This window comes from Phyllobates terribilis, unplaced genomic scaffold (assembly GCF_046119375.1).
Source record: "Phyllobates terribilis strain yellow unplaced genomic scaffold, ASM4611937v1 Scaffold_2__4_contigs__length_985480577, whole genome shotgun sequence".
Classification (NCBI taxonomy): Eukaryota; Metazoa; Chordata; class Amphibia; order Anura; family Dendrobatidae; genus Phyllobates; species Phyllobates terribilis.
In genome coordinates, this window is record NW_027362762.1 from 446,589,424 (window position 1) to 446,609,085 (window position 19,662).

Below are 19,662 nucleotides of genomic sequence, written 5' to 3' on the forward strand. Positions count from 1 at the left end.
TAAATATGTTATTATATCTTTTCATGGGACAACACTGAAGATATGACACTTTGATACAATGTAAAGTAGTCAGTGTACAGCTTCTACAACAGTGTAAATTTTTGTGCCCTCTAAATAATGCTATACACAGACATTAATATCTAAACCGCTGGCAACAAAAGTGAGTACATCCCTAAGTGAAAATTGCCAAATTGTGCCCAATTAGCCATTTTCCCTCCCCGGTGTCATGTGGCTCAGTGTTTCAAGGTCTCAGGTGTGAATAGGGAGCAGGTGTTTTAAATTTGGTGTTATCGCTGTCACACTCTCTCACAGTGGTCACTGGAAGTTTAACATGGTACCTCATGGCAAAGAACTCTCTGAGGATCTGAAAAAAGGAATTGTTGCTGTACATAAAGATGGCCTAGGCTATAAGAAGATTGCCAACACCCTGAAACTGAGCTGCAGCATGGTGGCCAAGACCATACAGCGGTTTAACAAGACAGGTTCCACTCAGAACAGGCTTCGCCATGGTCGACCAAAGAAGTTGAGTGCACGTGCTCAGCGTCATATCCAGAGGTCGTCTTTTCAAAATAGACATATGAGTGTTGCCACCGTTGCTGCAGAAGTTAAAGGGGTGGAGTATCAGCCTGTCAGTGCTCAGACCGTATGTCGCACACTCCATCAAATTGGTCTGCATGGCTGTCGTCCCAGAAGGAAGCCTGTTCTAAAGATGATGCACATGATAGTAAGTAAACAGTTTGCTGAAGAGAAGCAGACTAAGGACATGGATTACTGGAGCCATGTCCTGTGGTCTGATGAGATGAGACCAAGATAAACTTATTTGTGTGGCGGCAACCAAGTAAGGAGTAGAAAGATAAGTGTGTCCTGCCTACAGTCAAGCATGGTGGTGGAAGTATCTTCATTTGGGGCTGCATGAGTGCTGCTGGCTGTGGGAAGCTACAGTTCAATGAGGAAACCATGAATGCCAACATCTACTGTAACATACTGAAGCAGAGCATGATTCCCTCCCTTCGGAAACTGGGCCGCAGGGCAGTATTGCAACATGATAACAACCCCAAACACACCTCCAAGACAGTCACTGCCTTGCTAAAGAAACTAAAGGTAAAAGTGCTGGACTGGCAAAGCTGATCCCCAGACCTAAATCCTATTGAGCATTTGTGAGGCATCCTCAAACGGAAGGTGGAGGAGCACAAGGTCTCTAACATCCACCAGCTCCGTGATGTCGTCATGGAGGAGTGGAAGAAGATTCCGGTGGCAACCTGTGAAGCTCTGGTGAATTCCATGCCCAAGAGAGTTAAGGCAGTGCTTGAAAATAATGGTGGCCACACGATATATTTACACTTTGGGCACAATTTGGCCATTTTCACTTAGTGGTGTACTCACATTTGTTGCTGTCAGTTTAGACATTAATGGCTGTGTGTTGAGTTATTTAGAGGACACACCAAATTAACACTGTTATACAAGCTGTACACTGACTACTTTACATTGTATCAAAGTGTCACATCTTCAGTGTTGTCCCATGAAAAGATATAATAAAATATTTACAAAAATGTGCGGGGTGTACTCACTTTTGTGATATACGGTATTTATGTGCTGAAATAATTGCAAGATCAATGAAAATTTACTGTACTGTATAATATATATATACATATACTATAAGAATTCCAAAATTTTGGAGGAAAGTGGGCGGGTGCGTCTTATAGTCCGAATACTATCTCCCTGTGGCTCTGCGTGGTAGGAGGTCTGGGGAGCAGCAGCGGGGGATCAGCTGTGCACAGGAGGCAGCAGCCGACTGCTGCAGCCTGCGTTGTGCCCGCTACTAAAGAAAATGAATATTCTCCGCTCCCCACGCCCATGGGCGTGGGGAGCAGGGAATATTCATTTAGCCGGCAAACTGTACCGCAGCGCGGCTCGTGCTGCGCTCTTCGGTCTGTGTGCCTGCTATTAAAGCTCATGAATATTCACATATTCAATACAACTAGTCCCATGGGTTGTAGTGAATATCCATGGTCTTTAATAGCAGGCACACTGACCGCAGAGCGGCATCATTAGCTGCGGTACAGTGTGCGCGCTCTCACACTGTGTGAGGGTGCATGCCATGCGCGCCCTGCCATGCGCGGCTCACACAATGAGAGTGTCAGCAGCAGAGCGGGACAGCGCTGGAGGAGAGAGAAGGTGAGTATGATTGTTGTTGTTTTTTTTTGTGGGCAGCAGGATGGGGGCTCAAGGGGTGCCAAGCATACCAGGATGGGGCTCAAGGGGTGCCATGCATACCAAAATGGGTGATCAAGGGGTGCTATGCATACCAGGATGGGGGCTCAAGGGGTGCCAAGCATACCAAGATGGGGGCTCAAGGGGTGCCGTGAATACCAGGATGGGGGAATCAAGGGGTGCCATGAATACCACGATGTGGGATAAAGGGGTGCCATGCATACCAGGATGGGGGCTCAAGGGGTGTCATGCATACCAGGATGGGGGCTCAAGGGGTGCCATACATACCAGGATGGGGGCTCAAGGGGTGCCAAGCATACCAGGATGGGGGCTCAAGGGGTGCCAAGCATACAAGGATGGGGGAATCAAGGGGTGCCATGAATACCAGGATGGGGGATAAAGGGGTTCCAAGCATACCAGGATGAGGGATCAAGGGGTGCCATGCATACCAGGATGGGTGATCAAGGGGTGCCATGCATACCAGGATGGGAGCTCAAGGGGTGCCATGCATACCAGGATGTGGGCTCAAGGGGTGCCATACATACCAGGATGGGGGCTCAAGAGGTGCCATACATACCAGGATGGGTGATCAAGAGGTGCCATGTATACCAGGATGGGAGCTCAAGGGGTGCCATGCATACCAGGATGGGTGAACAAGGGGTGCCATACATACCAGGATGGAGATCAAGGGGGTGCCATGCATACCATGATGGGGATCAGGGGGGTGCCATGCATACCATGGTGGGGTATCAAGGGGTGCCATGCATACCAGGATGTGTGATCTAGGGGTGCCATGCATACCTGGATGGGGGCTCAAGGGGTGCCATACATACCAGAATGGAGGATCAAGGGTTGCCATGCATTCCAGGATGGGGATGAGGGCCACGTATACCAAGATGGGATGGGGGCCACGTATACCAGGAAGCAGGGGCCATACATACCAGGATGGAGGATATTAACAGAATTGGGGGACATTACCCCAATACCAGTGTCAGCAGCAGACTCGCTCCCCTATAACAGGGCATCATGACCACATTTTTTGCTTGAATATTTTTTTTCCTATTTTCCTCCTCTAAAACCTAGCTGCATCTTATGGTCCGGTGCGTCTTATAGTCCGAAAAATACGGTGTGTATATATATATATATATATATATATATATATATATATATATATATACAGAGAGAGAGAAATACAATCCTGATTCCCAAAAAATTGTCGCATTGTGTAAAAAGTACAGAAAACAAGAATGCAATAATTTGGAAATCTCTTATAGCCATATTTTATTCACAACAGAACATAGAACACATCAGAAGTAGAAATTTAGACATTTTTCTTTTTCATTTGAAAAAAATGTACTCATTTAGAAATTGATGGCAGCAACCGGCATATGTATTTCTGGGGTATATAAAACACCTTTTGAGGCTGGAATTTATTAAAATTGGCTTTAATTTTTATTTACTTTTGGTGCCTAATTGTCAGGGTCCTTGATGAGCCTTCAGTAGCAGTTGCATATTTCAAAGTACTATTTCTTGGCTTTGTGCACAGGAAAGAACTTTTCAAACATGTTGATCAATAGCACAGAGAAGAGTCTGTTTTCTATCAGTGATTCCTTACTAGCTTATTTAACAGAGTTTTACAATAAAATAATAAAATCTGCAAGCCCCTCACCCACCTCCTTTATAACTTGGCATTAGATGTGACTATTCTACTCATTTCTGTTTTCATTTTGATGAATATTTTCTATGATAATATGTATTACAAATAATTTAGCAGCAATATAATCATTTACACTGATTGTAATGTGTTTTTTAACTGAGTTTTTGTTATTTTGTTAGACATTTTTCTTATCTATTCTCATAATAATCTTTTGCAAAATATATGGCTTGTAACATGCTGTCATATTGCCTATAACTCTCATAGAATTACTGTACGTTTAAACTGTTCCTAACATAAGGAAATATTTTGGGTAGATTTTATGTTGTTTAATTTGTACTTTTTTATACATCACCTATTGTACAATATGCCAGTAGCTTACCTGGCTAAGTACATTTTAAGTATTGAAATAAAATGCATAAAAGATATAGAAAGAAATTAAATGTGACTTGGATTTGTTAGTTACCGTAAGTTTCTCGTGACTTAAATTTGCTGGTATTTGAACAAATCAATCACATGATATTTAACCCCTACACGACTTGACGTACATGTACATCAAAAGTCGTGTCCCTGACTTTGATTAGGGCTCGCATACTGAGTCTGCATCTTTTCCTGCTCATGATGGATGATTTTATCAGCCATCATGTGCCTTTTAACAGACTCTCTTGGAGCGGTGCTCCGCCCCCGGCTGTTAATCTGTTAAATCCCTCTGTCAATGTCTTGACAGTAGGGGGTTAAGTTGGCATGCACTCTGTCTTGAGTCGAGGTACAGATGCAATGGGCTTGTTTGCCCAAGCTAACACAATAAAGTTACTTCATCGCACTCTCAGACAATAGATTGTCGCCACCCACCTCTGGTTTTATTAATTGTCTTGGTTTATGCTGTATAAATAAATGACACTTTATATCATCATAATTATGAGAGTGCGATGAAGTAACTTTATAATGTCTTGACAGTGGCAATTAACACTCGCCAGCAAGGGATCGCGTCGTTCCATGCTCCCATTGGTGCGTCCGTGATGAAATCGCAGGGCACTGGTGGATTGTCATGACAGCTGGGGTCCGCTGATGACCCCCCATGCCTGTGATTACTATCCTCCTGTGAAAGCCAGCCCATTGCCAGCATTCATAGGAGATTGTGGTTTTAGCTATACATAGCAGTGCTGGTGCACTGCTATGTATAGCACACGATCGCAACTTCAAGTCCCTTAACTCTACTTTAAATAATAAGGGCATATTCAATTTGGTATATTACCAAATACCTCCATATTTGTACAAAACTGAGGTGTAACATGGCCATATGCAAGAGGGTAAGGTAAGGTGGCCTGGGACTGAAATTTAGCAATTGCTTTTGAAAGCACATAGGCCCATGCAGACCCCCATATCCACTTCCCCTGATGGGTTTGTCTATTACAAATATGTCCCTGCCTGATGAGTTAGGAAATCAAGATTTGCTGCAAGATCAGTATATAAAGTTAAATAATATCATCACGCTATGACCACATAATACCACCATATAGTGATGGAATGCCACCATACTGATCCTTACCAAATGCAAATGTACCAAGAGCAATATTATCATGAATACTGACCTATTATCTTTAAGTAATACTGCCAGACCATAACCACATTTTACCAGGATATATGGTTGTGAAAATAACACCATAATGATTATTAACTAAAATTACTGTATGGTGGTAATATATCAGTGAGTAGTCATTAGCTTTCACTTTTCTTTTCCATTCAGCCCAGACCGCTTCTTCTGTACCTTGCACAGTAAATGTATCCACCTTTCGTGTCTTAAACACTAATAGTGCACACTTTGTTCTTCTATACAGTAATAATGCCCTCTCTCTACATCCTCATATTAAAAGTGTCCCCCATGCCACCTCATAGTACTAATGTCTCCATGTTGTTCTTCCTTATAGTAATAATGTCCTCCATGTCTCCTTATAGTTTTCAGCCAATTATAGTAATAACTAGATGGAGGCCCGATGCTATGGCATCGGGAGGGCGGTAATGTCACGATGGGGGCAGGCTTTGCAGCGTTGAGAATCTCTCCCCCCTATGTGCTCACCCACCTATCCACTCCCTCTTTCCCCCATGTGCTGACTTCTCCCGTCTGTGCTCTCTTCTTTGACCTGTGTACCCCATGTGCTATCCCCCTTGTCTGCTGTCTCTCTCCTTCCTGTGCTCTGTTCTCCCCTCATGTGCTGTCCCATTTGAGCTGTCTCCCCCCTGTGCTCTGTCTCTCCCCCCTGTGCGCTCTCTCTCTCCCCCATCTGCTGTCTTCTCTCATGTGATCTCTTCTTTGACCTGTGTACCCTATGTGCTCTCCCCCTTGTCTGCACTCTCTCTCCACCCCTGTGCTGTCTTCTTCCCTCATGTGTTCTCTCATTTGAGCTGTCTCCCCACGCAGTAAATCAGACTGCCGTCATCTTTGTGCAGGCAGATAGCGGCAGTCACATTAAAACTGTGCATGCGCTCCTCCTGTACAAAGATGGCGGCGGTCAGTGAATCATTCGGCTGATCCCGGCGGCGTGTGCGGCGTGTACGGCAGTGTTCCGCTGGTGGTACCTCGCAAGAGGCTGGTACCACCAGCGGTTTCCATATTGAGACACCCATCACTTGGGTGTCTCAATATGGCGGTCGACGAACTTCCGCCGCTTGGAATTCTAGGATCCGGACACATTTGAACGGAACAGGATGTGAAGACATTGCAAGGTAAGTATATATTAGATGCCTCCTTTGGCCTCCTTATAGTTTTACAGCCCACTGTAGTAATAATGTCCACCTGTACCTCCTCAAAGTAATAGTACCCCATATGCCTTCTTATAATAATAATGATAATGACCGTCTGTGCTTCCTTCTACTAATAATGTCACCCCCTGCTTCCTTACAATAGTGATACTAATGAACTTGTGTCTCCTTATAATAATAATGCCCCCATTATTATTATTATAATAAAACACATGGTGACATTATTATTATCACAGAGAGCTACGTGCAGGGGGGCATTATTATTATGAGGCACAAGGGTCATTATCAATATTATCAATATAAGGAGGTACTGGGGGGGCATTACTATTATTATTAAGAGGTACATAGAGGCAATATTATTCTCTGTGCCTTATAATAATAATAATACCCCATTGTACATCCTAATAATAATGTCCCCCTGTGGCTCATAATAATAATAATGTCAGCCTATGGTTCATAATAATAATAATAATAATAATGTCCTCCTAAACTAATAATAATGGCCAGCTTAGCTTGCCTCCTTATAGTAATGGCCCTTTGTGCCTCCTTATAATAATAATAATAATAATAATACCCCCATTCTGCTTTATAATAGTGACCACACTCATTTTGCCTCCTTTTAATAATACCCTCCTTGGGTCTCCTTTTAATAATGCTCCTGTTGTGCCTCTTTAATAATTACATCTTTGTGTCTCCTTTTAAATAATGTCCCCCATTATGCCACTTTATAGTAATAAAAAAATATCCACAGATGGCGCAATGTAATAATGTTATAACCTATCCTGTGTGATGCCAGCCTCTTGCGGGCCACTGGGTGGAAGCAGCCTGTGGCCTGGCTGAGTAAGTGGCAGAGCAGGGAGCCAGCCACTAAGGGATCAATTAAAAACTGTTATAAAATGGATGTCTTCTGTTTTTATCTGATTGTTACAGATCCATATACACTGAATTGGCCAATGTTGATCTGCAAAATGGATGGGAATAGGATATACTCTGATTTTAACAGAATGTGAATCATTTAAAAAAAATCAGCTAAAAAAAACAGACGTGTGAATGGTTTAGATAAACTCTATGGGTCACTGTTTTAAAAATGAACAGAGAAACTAGTGTGTGAATGTGCCCTAAAGCCATGCATATTAGTGATCGTGTGGGTCTGACTGCAGAAACCTTTGCAATCACATTTTAATAAGATATCTCAATGATATGCCAACAATCATTATAAATCATCGTCATCATTTTTTGTTATTTTATATTATTGCACATCTTTGTTTCGGTCAGGCAAAATTTTTACAGTATTGCTAGATATACCGTAGATACTTTCCGAAAAGACACTTCCAACAAAACAGATAATACTTCTTTTGAGAATGATTGCTTTGGTGAAGATGCAGGATTATGTTTCTATAAGGAGAGTGTATATCTCAGGCTAAATATTAAAAATCTGTAATCCCAGACTTTCAAGTTTTCAGGATTACAAGAATCTGTTACTTGTTGTTTTATTGTTATACATTGTGGTTGGTCGCTATTTTCAGTGTCTCATGTCAGCCACATACATATGATAAAGTGTTGCATCAGGACATCTAAGGGTAAGCAGTAGTGCCTGAAACTTGTGACCCAAATTCAGGGCCAAAAAATTAGTTGGTTTTACAGACATATCATAGTGCACTAACAAGCTAAAAGCATTGATGTTTATTAGGTGCCCAACAGCCACATAAGCCATGCCCAGTGGTGGAATTCTGGAAATTATATAGGATAAACATATAGAATATGTAAAATTATTAAACATGAGGGATACCAGCTTGCATACATAAACCCTTAAAAGGCTCTCTTTATTTAAATTCTTAAAAAAAGACACCAATAAATACCTAGTGCAACCAAAGAACCAAAAAAAAAGAAAAAAGTCTAGTCACAAATATTAGGCCGGCTAGAGAGGCCCTATAGAATCACCACCTAGGCCTAGGTCACCCTGACAATTGTGACTACTTTCCCTGCCTGGCACCCCAGATGACGAGGTTTAGGCGCTCCTGCTCCACGGTGGCTGTCCCTCCCTTTCCCTCACTGTCCCTGGTATAGCATTGCCGGAGCCTACTTGAGTCCAACTGGCTAAAAGAGGTGGAGTGGTATAAAACAGGTGTTACTTATCGTTTGATGAATAAATCAATTAGCCGGCAGCGTGTATTATATTGCCTGTGCTGCAAAACATTTCAGCTGAATGTGCGTCAGAGTTTTTCGAGTGAAGAAGGACCTTTGTTATTTTTAATAAATAAAACCAAATACTAATAATGATTTTATTGTTCTACTTTTGTTTTTACATTCTGATGAAATATTCTTTTTTATTTTGTTGTCTGTACTTGCCTGAGCTTCTTTTCACAGCATTCTGAGAGATTCTTTACAGCATAGGAAATAATAGTCTGGAGATGTGTGTTAACTTCTAGGGCATAGTCTTCTATTCAAGGCATACTCTGTGATCTATGATGAGGTGCAGGGAGGGGAGAAGGTAAGCTGTGACTATCTCTGTTGCAATGAAGGGGTATACTTGGTCTGTTGAAATTCTCAATTAAATAGCATGTATGTAGCAACCACATAAATGCCAAGACCAAGATTCATAGCATGAAATTGCTTAGCGCATCACAATGCCTTTAATGGCTTACCTTCTTTCCATTTTGCATTGTGTTTCCATCTCTTTTGCAGGTTAGATTGCACACTCACCCACCTGTACACAAAATCTAATAAAAACGGTGATTTAACAAGCCAGATCACCATCTTCCATTGCTCCATGGTCCAGTTTTGATTAATTTGTGCCCATTGTAGACACTTTGATCAGTGAACAGGAGTTAGCATAGCCAGCATTAACTTTTTCACCAAATTTGTGCTACAATAGCTCTTTTGTGGCATCAGATCAGTGTGACATGGTAGCTCAAGACACTGTCAGCAGTTTTGCTTCCTTGAGACACATTTGGAAGGTATTAACCAATTAATATTTCAGTCACCCCACAAGACCTACCATGATTAACTTAAAAGTACATAAATGGCCCATGCAATAAATATGGTCAAAAGCGGTTTCATGTAAACCCCCTTAAAAAACAAGAGGGAACTCCCTTCATCTGGAGAAGGAAAGGTTCAATCTCCAGAGAAGACAAGGTTTTTTTTTTACTATAAGTGTGGATAGTCTACCTCAATAGCTGGTCACAATAGGACTCATTAACGGCTTCAAACTAAGCTTAGATGCCTTAAAAGAAAATAACATTAAATACTTATGTAGATGTTTAAGATTCTTATTCTGAATGTTGTTAGTTGATCGACACTCGGTATCAAGAGGAAAAAAGCTTGCTTTTCTAGGGCAGTCCAAATCATATAATGTTGTACCTATACCACCTTATCCCTTCCTATCCCACGGTTGGACTGGATGGACATGTGTCTTTTTTCAGCCATACTATGTAACCTTACCTGTGATTTTCATTTAGATGTATATTATACTCGTCTTCATACGGCCAAAGAGGTCATTGATTATTTTATATGTAAATAGCCCCCATATTTCAGCTTTTATTGATTCTGATACATCCTGTCTGCTTCCTGATCCTATAAATTTGAGATCACAAAACTCTTTCCAATGACTTAAAGCTACAATAACATCAGCCTTCTATTCTTCATCAGGCAACAAATGCAACAGTTGTAACCACAAATGCATTTTCCTAGACAATTGATTTAGCACACATACATGTCCGTCCACACCACATGGCATAAGATTGAAAGACCTTGACAGTGGTGTTTCCCTTTACAATTATTGTTCTTTTGGAAGAGAAGAAAAACAGGTCAGTGTGACTTTAGGCAAGTATAAACCAATGTTTGGAAATTTCGAAACACTGAGTAGTATCAGATGTTTTGATGAATATTCTTTCCTATGTTCCCATTTAGTACATTAAAAGCCCCAAATGCTCTTTAGATGATGATGAATTAAAAACATGCAATTAAGAAATGCTAGAATAACAAATAAAGAGGTCATGAATGGAAATGTTGGCAGGGGATCCTAAGGACTTGCAGGAGTTCTCTTGTTTGAAGAACAATACTACAAATCTCAAATCAAGCAGTAAAAGAATCATTTTAGTCCACAACAGTGATTGTAAAAGTACCTCTCTGAAAACCTGGATTTAAAATTCGGCTTGGAAATGACTCACTATGGTGCATGAAGATTAAAGGCCTACTTTACTCTGATTGAATTAAATATATTTAGAGTGAGCAGTAACTCAAAAACAACTAGCGGAAATGTTCAATGGGAGAGGAAAGGTTCCTATAATGTGGTTTTCTACTTTCTCCTCTTAAGAGATCTGGTGAACATTGATTTTTGTTTAGTTTTGGTGACAGGTATCCATCATTTTTGAGTGGTGTTATATCAAATTGTTTTGGTCTATACTCTATTTTAGGTAGAATGTGAGTTCATATCTTTAGGGGTGCCATGCTTGTCATTAATCTAAAGCTGGTATATGCATCTGAAGACAATGTATGCCATACTCTTTAAGGCTCATCAATACTCTATCATAAAAGTAGGGTTTAATTCTACCTATAGCTGGCTTTGATAATAAGGCCACGGCCCCACTATTAGTATTTGGTCAGTATTTTTTCTCAGGAGTGGGAGCCAAAACCAGGAGTGGGTGATAAATGCAGAATTGGTGACTTGTTTCTATTATACCTTTTCTCTGATTGTTCCTCACCTGGTTTTGGCTCCCACTCCTGAGAAAAAATACTGACCGAATACTGATCAAATACTGATAGTGTGGCCATGGCCTAAGATTTTCATACTGCTATCATTCAGTGTACCAGACTAACAATCTACCCTGATTAACAATCTAACTTACTGAGCAGATCTCGTTGGCTAGGTGCACATTGAGCCGCACTGCCTGGCATCTAGCCAACAGTTTTCAGATGAGAACTTTATGCTCCTGGTACTAGCCGGCATCAGTATGTTGATTGCGGTGGCTGCCGAGCACACAAGGTCCTGACTGACACTCACTAGTGTCAGAAAGTTCTTTAGGTAGCCTAATGCTCCTGTTAGCTTTGTGGTTGCACCTGCCTCTTTCTTTTGCTCCCATTTTTCACCATTTTTCACTGTCCTTCTCCTGCACAAGGTGCAGTGGTAATAGTAGTCAGTCCTGTCTCAGGAGGCAGTAAGTTCACTGCCCAGCCACCTAGTAATTTAGAATCACTGCTGTTTCTGAAGGTCTGATTTGGGGAGCAAATTTAGAGTTCTGGTCTGAAGTCTATAGAGGCTGAGAACAACTGCAGAATGTGAAAGGAAAAATGTCTCAGCAACAAATTCTACAACTATTAGGAGAAGGCACCATAGTGGCCTTGCCTGGATAGAGAAGAAAAGTAAAGCGTTATTTTTACAATTGGGAAAAAGAATCACCGCAAGTCAGACCTGGGCAAAGTGCAGCACGCGGGTCACATCCGGCTTTCTGACTGTTCCAGTCCGGCTCGCGGACTAAGACAGCTAAGTGGCTGAAAACACTACTCCACGGGTCGCAACTTGAGGACGCCCTCTACCACCCAGCATTCTAATTTCACTGCTATCTGCATCCTCAAGCTACCGGTAGCAGTGAATATAAAGGTGGGGGAGGGAGCCGCCCGCTTCCTCTTTCACCATTCAGCATATACAACTGAGACAGCGGACCATACTGTTTGATGGCAGTCATTCAGAATTGAATCATAGCTGATACTTTTGATACTTCTGGGCATTTCTGACTCTAGAACTTCCATCTGATAAGCCATGGGCAGACATGAGCTAACTAGATGGTAACGTGACGGACGTGTTACCCTGAGCAGCACTTGTGCATTGTTTATCTATTTGGAAAGCTTGCAAACTCTTCTAAAACAAGTGTTTAAATACAGTGTTCAAGTGCTACATGGCTGAATGATTTCACTTTATTAGAATTCCAGTTCACTGACATCATCAAAGGTGTTACTTCCTAGAAGATGGTTTGTGTTAAATTGTTTTTATGTATTATCATTCCAGCAAAATTTTAACCTTTTATAACTAGTGGTTTTTTTCTGCCTGTTTCAAAAGAATTTAGAAATGTTTCGAATGAGCAGGTTTAACTGTTTTGCATGTTTGCAAGTTAGTATTGGCTTTTTCATGGTAGATAGAGCTTTGTATTTGTATAGATGACATGTCATTTTTTTCTTATTTGATCCCTGTAAAGCATGTAAGATTTGTCCCTGAAAAAGGTCCTAGAAATACAGTAGATTCCTTAATTGTATATATATATATATTATGTAATGTGTATAGGAGCTGATGTAAGAACATATAAAGATGGGTTTATAAAAGGGTTAAGGTATTTGGAAAAGGGAATCCAACAAAGTGAAATATTATTTGTGTGATGTTTTGCCTCTATATGAGCCTATTTATGGGTTTAATGTCCATCAAGTCAGTAATATATTGAAATTATCAATAAAGGTTCTTTTTGAGTGCATGAAAATAGGTTTCATTGAAATGACATATACTGTAGTTACATATTAAACATGCTCTTAAAAGTTAATCCTTCTTCCAGACCTCTTCTAGTGGAGTCTTGAGGAATGCTCAAATGCCTTAATGATGCCGATTCAAAGCCTGGACAATAAGGTGGAGCTTCACCACGAGATTAAGATTCCTCACGTTCACTCTTTGTTTTACTTAAGCTAAGGAGATTTGTGGGGCTGATGCTCCAGACAATACACACAAGAGCTGTGCTAACTTCATATAGTACTTCTCATGGCACGGGTACACCCTTCTAGTGAATAGATGACTTAATAGAGACATGGTGGTCAAAATGCTTTTTTTTTTTTTTTTTTTTTATTTACTCCAACCTGATGATGACCCTTCCCAAAAATAGGATTTAAGATAAATCCTAAAGATGTTAGCTCTCACCAACTCACCTACTCTCCATTGTACTCCGACAATTGGTAGCAGTTTAAGAGAAGTAAATTATAGAGAAGTAGTGTGCCAATGGAGAAGACTATATAAGGGGCATTAGTAAATATCATACACAATTGCCATATAATTACGTTGATTCCATTTTAGTTTGTTTCCAGACTGTGGGCCTTAATCATCAAAGTCTTTACACCAGTATTCTGCCGTATAAAGGTTTGAATTTTGGCTCAACTGGAGGCTGATGATGCAAATTTTGGCGTTCTCACACCATAGCCCCAACAAAGTGGACAGAGCTGGGGTTGGACAGCGGCATAATGACAGCCGCTCATCTTACTGCAGCTGAGACTGGAGTAGGATTTGTGGAGAAGCGCACACATAGGCATACATTACTCATCCAACACTCCTGATTCATGAGGAGTCATATGTGTCTTCATGAATTAGGGATGTCTAACAACAGCACACATCCTCATCAAGACCGGCATGAAAAATTGTGACTTTGCTGTGATTGTGCTTCACTTTTTTGGGCGGTCATTCACTTTTTATAGATTTTTCATTTTTAATATATCAATGTAATCCAAACCCGCTAATTTCGGTGGAATTGGTCAACCTAGTAAGCATCTAGTGTTTAAGTACGTGTCTTATTTTCTTCCATCTATAGATGTAATTGGAAACAAAGAACAGACTGTTAAAGCAGTTCTGTCACTAAATTTAACAATATAATCAGCTTACACTATCGAATAAATCTCTTTTACCTGATGATACAGGCATACTTTCTTTGAAAATCCATTTAACAATGGTTATATAAGCCTGCTATTAAAATGAGCATTTTATGAGTATTTTAAGAGGGCTTTTACTTTTTTTTACCCGGGTCCATCAGCTAGAACATAGCGGCATCTTAACCTTACCAGTTGTTGACGTTTAGGCCAAACTTAAAAATAATAATTAATGCATCTCTATCTCCAAGTCAAGTATAACATGAATTTAACACAAAATTATTTTGCTAAAGCAGATATTCTTAAAGCCATTGAACAGACTGTACAGTATTTCATCCCTTCTGTCAAAACTACCTCTATAGCGATGCTTCAATAAGAGGTGGCACCTGACAGTAGAGGAAGCTTACTGTAGTTTATTGAACACCATCCTGGAATGTGTAGCTACATTATAAGTGAATGTATAATTATTATTCTTCTAGATCTACTCAATAGTTGGGAATTTACAAGACTCACATATGGAAGTAAATAGAGCAGGGATGTCAAACTCAAATACAACCCCTGGCAAAAATTATGGAATCACCGGGCTCGGAGGATGTTCATTCAGTTGTTTAATGTTGTTGAAGAAAAGCAGATCACAGACATGGCACAAAACTAAAGTCATTTCAAATGCCAACTTTAGGGCTTTAAGAAACACTAAAAGAAATCAAGATAAAAAATGTGGTACTCAGTAAGGGTAATTTTTTCAGACCAAGCAGAGGGAAAAATTATGAAATCACTCAATTCTGAGGAAAAAATTATGAAATCATGAAAAACAAACACACAAAAGAACACTCCAATACATCACTAGTATTTTGTTGCACCACCTCTGGCTTTAATAACAGCTTGCAGTCTCTGAGGCATGGACTTAATGAGTGACAAACAGTACTCTTCATCAGTCTGGCCCCAACTTTCTCTGATTGCTGTTGCCAGATCAGCTTTGCAGGTTGGAGCCTTGTCATGCACCATTTTCTTCAACTTCCACCAAAGATTTTCAATTGGATTGAGATCTGGACTATTTGCAGGCCATGACATTGACCTTATGTGTCTTCTTTCAAGGAATGTTTTCACAGTTTTTGCTATATGTCAGGATGCATTATCATCTTGAAAAATGATGTCATCATCCCCAAACATCCTTTCAATTGATGGGATAAGAAAACTGTCCAAAATATCATTGTAAACTTGGGCATTTATTGCAGATGTAATGACAGCCATCTCCCCAGTGCCTTTACCTGACATGCAGCCCCATATCATCAATGACTGTGGAAATTTGCATGTTCTCTTCATACAGTCATCTTTATAAATCTCATTGGAACGGCACCAAACAAAAATTCCAGCATCATCACCTTGCCCAATGCAGATTCACGATTCATCACTGAATATGACTTTCATCCAGTCATCCACAGTCCACAATTGCTTTTCCTCAGCCCATTGTAACCTTGTTTTTTTTCTGTTTAGATATTAATGATGGCTTATGTTTAGCTTTTCTGTATGTAAATCCTATTTCCTTTAGGCGGTTTCTTACAGTTTGGTCACAGACATGGACTCCAGTTTCCTCCCATTCGTTCTTCATTTGTTTTGTTGTGCATTTCCTGTTTTGGAGACGTATTGGTTTAAGTTTCCGGTCTTGACGCTTTGATGTCTTCCTTGGTCTACCAATATATTTGCCTTTAACAACCTTTCCATGTTGTTTGTATTTGGTCCAGATTTTAGACACAGTTGACTGTGAACAACCAACATCTTTTGCAACATTGCGTGATGATTTACCTTCTTTTAAGAGTTTGATAATTCTCTCTTTGCTTCAATTGACATCTCTCGTGTTGGAGCAATGATTCATGTCAGTCCACTTGGTGCAACAGCTCTCCAAGGTGTGATCACTCCTTTTTAGATGCAGACTAACGAGCAGATCTAATTTGATGCAGGTGTTAGTTTTGGAAATTAAAATTTACAGGGTGATTCCATATTTTTTTCCTCAGAATTGAGTGATTATATAATTTTTTCCCTCTGCTTGGTCTGAAAAAAATTACCCTTACTGAGTACTACATTTTTAATCTTGATTTCTTTTAGTGTTTCTTAAATCCCTAAAGTTGGCATTTGAAATGACTTCAGTTTTGTGTCATGTCTGTGATCTGCTTTTTTTCAACAACATTAAACAACTGAATGAACATCCTCCGAGCCTGGTGATTCCATAATTTTTGCCAGGGGTTGTACACAGACGTCCAAAATTAAAAACTTGGACAAAGTCGCGGGCCAACCGGTATACAGTATAATGGCCCCACATAGTCCTCCATACAGTATAATGGTCCCAGATAGTCCTCCATACAGAATAATGGACCCCACATAGTCCTCCATACAGTATAATGGCCCCAAACAGTCCTCCATACAGTATAATGGCCCCACATAGTCCTCCATACAGAATAATGGGCCTCACATAGTCCTCCATACAGAATAATGGACCCCACATAGTCCTCCATACAGAATAATGGCCCCACATAGTCCCCCATACAGAATAATGGGCTCCACATAGTCCTCCATATAGTATAATGGCCCCACATAGTCCTCCATGCAGAATAATGGCCCCCACATAGTTCTCCATACAGAATAATGGCCACCACATAGTCCTCCATACAGAATAATGGCCCCACTTAGCCCCCCATACAGAATAATGGGCTCCACATAGTCCCCCATACAGAATAATGGGCTCCACATAGTCCCCCATACAGAATAATGGCCCCACATAGTCCCCCATACAGAATAATGGGCTCCACATAGTTCTCCATATAGTATATTGGCCCCACATAGTCCTCCATATAGTATAATGGCCCCACATAGTCCTCCATACAGAATAATGGCCCCACATAGTCCTCCATACAGAATAATGGACCTCACATAGTCCTCCATACAGAATAATGGACCCCACATAGTCCTCTATACAGAATAATGGGCCCCACACAGTCCTCCATACAGAATAATGGGCCCCACACAGTCCTCCATACAGTATAATGGGCCTCACATAGTTCTCCACAGAATAATGGACCCCACATAGTCCTCCATACAGAATAATGGACCCCACATAGTCCTCCATACAGAATAATGGGCCCCACACAGTCCTCCATACAGAATAATGGGCCCCACACAGTCCTCCATACAGTATAATGGGCCTCACATAGTTCTCCACAGAATAATGGACCCCACATAGTCCTCCATACAGGATAATGCCCCCCACATAGTCCTCCATTCAGTATGATGGGCCCCACATAGTCCTCCATACAGTATAATGGGCCCCACAAAGTCCTCCATACAAAATAATGGCTCAACATAACCCTCCATACAGTATAAAGGCACAACATAGGGGTGGTGGTTCTGGTGTCGTGAGCCAAATAATCACCTTGCGGACCAGATTTGGCCGACGGACCAGAGTTTGACACCTATGAAATAGAGAGAACTCAAGGTTGAGGATAGCGTAGGATTATTTATGTTGCTTTGCTTATATAGCGCCATCTTATGCCGCAGCGCTTTACAGACATTATGGGCACTGTCCCCATTGTGGCTCACAATCTACATTCCCTATCAGTATGTCTTTGGAGTGTGGGAGGAAACTAGAGAACCCGGAGGAAACCCACACGAACATGGGGAGAACATACAAACTCTTAGCAGATGTTCTCCTTGGTGGGATTTGACCCCAGGATAATTTAATCTGCCCAGTAGTGCTGTCTGACAATTTGGAGTACATTGCTTGTAAAGAGGTAATGTACAATATCCACTGTGAAACTATATGAGTTGTTTTCTTGTGAGAATTTTCCGTGCAGCAATTTTTACTAATGGTATAGCAAATGTAACTTTTATAATAGATCATCACTTCCACGGAATCCTTTTAACACCAGCACTCCCTTGCCATCCACTTATCACACTGAAATTCTTCTTTCCTTCTGACATTTCCATAAAATAATATTGTATTTGTGTTCCAAAACCACAAGACATAACTTTCGAAAGCTCTAAGCAAATTAGTCCCGCAAACAGAACAGCATTAATGCTTCAAAATACTTCTGCTTCATGGTAAAATGTATGGGAGTGTGTCATAGGATAGGGTACTGAGGAAATTAGAAGAATGCTTTAAACAATTATGGAAGCGGAAATTGGATATCCATTCCTGAGATCAGTCTAAAAAATCACAGTATATTCCTTGTCCAGCTAGACTTAAATTACCTGCTTTGTAGAAAGCGTCTTGCATGGAATTATGTCTTCTCTTTCTGTTTGCCATTTAGCTTTATACAAAGCCTCGCCTCTAGAATATGTAGGGGAAAAATCTAAGCATCAAAAAAAATCTGTTTTGAACTTGTATCCGCTGAGAAAAAGAAAACCCCAGGGAGGAGACCCAGCAGAATAATATCAGAGGACAAATTAGCCCGCATCCTGCAAGAACAGAACATCAGCAAGATGGATTCTGTTATTCATGTGTTAAACATATGTAGGTAATCCTCTTCCATTTAATTGCTATGAATCAGGGTTCTTGTCTGCTTTTTTTTTCCTTCTTTTTGAAGAATCAGTCCTAATGGCATAAAGTGGTGACTCCTCTGCACACAAGTCACATGTAACTCGCTCACTTGGGGGTAGACGGAGGGTAAATTGGCATGGCATTGCGTTTCAGCATGGTGAATGTGCTTTATAGTGACATTGGTTTATTGTTCTTTGTGACCGCGGCTCTTTGCTTTATGTGAAGTGCACTAAATGCTTGGAGATTAATCTGCTAAATAGGTTCCGTTGTTCTTATATATTGTTATGATAATGCCTCTAAATTTTCTGGCCTTCAGTTCCTGGAGAAAAGAAATTAAAAGACACCTAAATACACATTTTAAAACGTTTGTCGTGAAATGTTAGATACCAATCACTCTCCTTTAATATCAATGGACATTAAACATGAGTTGTTTACTCAAAGCTTTCACCTTTCGCTGTACTTGACCTTAAAATGCCCACTCTGTAAGTATAAAAGCCATAATTGTATTGATAACAATACCAGACAAACAGAAGCAGAAACCTTTTTATTTCAAATGCATTTTGTTGGCAGCTCATTTGATTTGTAAGTATTCACCATATAAATGTAAAGTAGAAGGCCACAGCACACAAATAAGCCAGCCACTGAAAATGCAAATTCAATATGGCAGCCGGGGCTACGTTCTGGGGGATGATGTTTAATAGTGATGTTCAGATGGAACTGAAGTCCATTTATTAACACTTACTATGACTCATGCTTTGTGTGCAGAATGCAAAAAGCCGCTCTAGGTGGTCTTTTTAGTTCCATAATGTGATCTAATGCTTTTCTCCAAACATAAAGCATTACCTGCATTTTAGCCACGTAAAGCAAAGAATGTCCCATAGCTTACCTCCTTTAT

The 19,662-nt window shown here is 40.5% G+C and overlaps 1 protein-coding gene and 1 long non-coding RNA gene across 8 annotated transcripts in view; one reads left to right on the forward strand and one right to left on the reverse strand.

Moving 5' to 3' along the window:
- LOC141215021 (uncharacterized) overlaps positions 1 to 18,581 on the reverse strand; it is a 50,533-nt gene extending 31,952 nt beyond the window's left edge. Inside the window, exon 1 of the long non-coding RNA XR_012284175.1 lies at positions 18,479 to 18,581. This is a non-coding gene — a long non-coding RNA (uncharacterized lncRNA). The remainder of the gene's footprint in view (positions 1 to 18,478) is intronic.
- The window catches only part of BCAS3 (BCAS3 microtubule associated cell migration factor), a 1,370,469-nt gene that overhangs the window by 1,159,813 nt on the left and 190,994 nt on the right, over positions 1 to 19,662 (forward strand). The gene's annotated exons all lie outside the window — the stretch shown is intronic.